The sequence below is a fragment of the Chenopodium album genome, chromosome 14 (genome assembly GCF_948465745.1).
Source record: "Chenopodium album chromosome 14, dcCheAlbu1.1, whole genome shotgun sequence".
NCBI classification, from domain to species: Eukaryota; Viridiplantae; Streptophyta; class Magnoliopsida; order Caryophyllales; family Amaranthaceae; genus Chenopodium; species Chenopodium album.
The window spans coordinates 41,243,007-41,244,519 of record NC_137847.1 but is presented as its reverse complement, the minus strand read 5'-3'; positions in this window follow the sequence as shown (position 1 = coordinate 41,244,519).

Sequence of the window (1,513 nt, the reverse complement as noted above, 5' to 3'; positions counted from 1 at the left end):
AAAGTGAGTAGAATTTTTAATTCTTAGTTATGATCTAGCATGTATGAATGATAGATCATAACTAATTGGGGGATTTTGATTGATTTAATGTTGTGATTAAATTGGTTGATAGAAATTGTGCATGTGTTTGATTTGTTAAGGAGTAGCTAACCTTGATTCTCAAGTTAGATTGCATTGTAGTTTTCCATTGATACGACACATTGATTTGGAAACTGCATTTATCGATTGAAATTGATTTGTGATGTTCCTATGCTATTCATTCATAGAGACCCCTAATTTGACGCTTAAGAAATAGCCTTACGAGTCCTTTTGATTGCAATTACTATTTTCCCTCGTATAATTCGATTGATCAATCTCCTATCCAATTAGCATGTCTATTATGAGTGCATGTAGATTTTTTTTTTTTTTTTTTTTTTTTGTTTGAGAACCCGTTTAAGGTGCATTATATTGATAATTTATCCATCAAAATGTATGGGGAGACCTCACAAGGACTATGTGCCTCCCATACTTGCTTATTAGTCTCCAAGCCTGACGGCCCAACAGCGAGTCATTAAAAACCCTCAAGTCCCTGAAACTCATACCCCCAAGACATTTCGGGGTACAAAGATCTTTCCAACTCTTCCAATGTACTCTTTTTTTCCCTTCTTCTTGACCCCAGCAGAAACGAATGTCATCAATTATCCCTGTCGGAATTTTATACACTCCCATAATGTAAGTTGGAATGGCTTGAATCACCGATTTGAGTAAAATCTCCTTCCCTACTCTTGATAAAAAAAATTTCCTTCCATCCTGATAGCTTTTTCCAAATTCGATCCTTAAGAGCCGAAAAAACCATCTTTCTTGATTTTCCGACAATGGTTGGATTCCCAAGATACTTGTCATGCTTATCGACTCGTCGCATTGCTAAGACACCCAACAATTCCTCTTGCACTACATAATTAACACCCTTACTGAAAGAGACTTCCGATTTGTCATAGTTAATTTTTTGTCCGGAAGCTTGTTCGTATATGTTGAGAATTTTGACAATTTTTTAATACTCCCTTCGGTTAGCTCTAGCAAATAAAAGGCTGTCATCTGCAAAAAGAAGATGAGAAATCACCGGCCCACTCGGACTAGCTTTGGCCCCATGGATAGAGTCGTCTACTAAAGCTTCATCACCAACAATATTACTATCATCCTTCGAAAAAGAGCGGAGCCACATCATCACCAACAATATGCCAAATTTTTTAAAAAAATATAGCATGCATACCGTCAGTTCCCGGAGCCTTACATGGGTGCATCTGATTAAGAGCGGCAAAAATATCATCCTTCGAAAAGGGACGCAAGAGCTCTGAATTGATTTCTGGCGTTACCAACTTTTCCGTCGCCTCAAGAACTCTCCACAAGCTTCTTCTGAGGGGGTGCCCGCCATGAACTGCTTCTAATAGAAACTTTCCACGATCTTCTCTAGCTCCTCATCATCCTCTTTCCATGTACCATTGTCATCGAAAAGGCCCTTGATTTCATTGTTGTG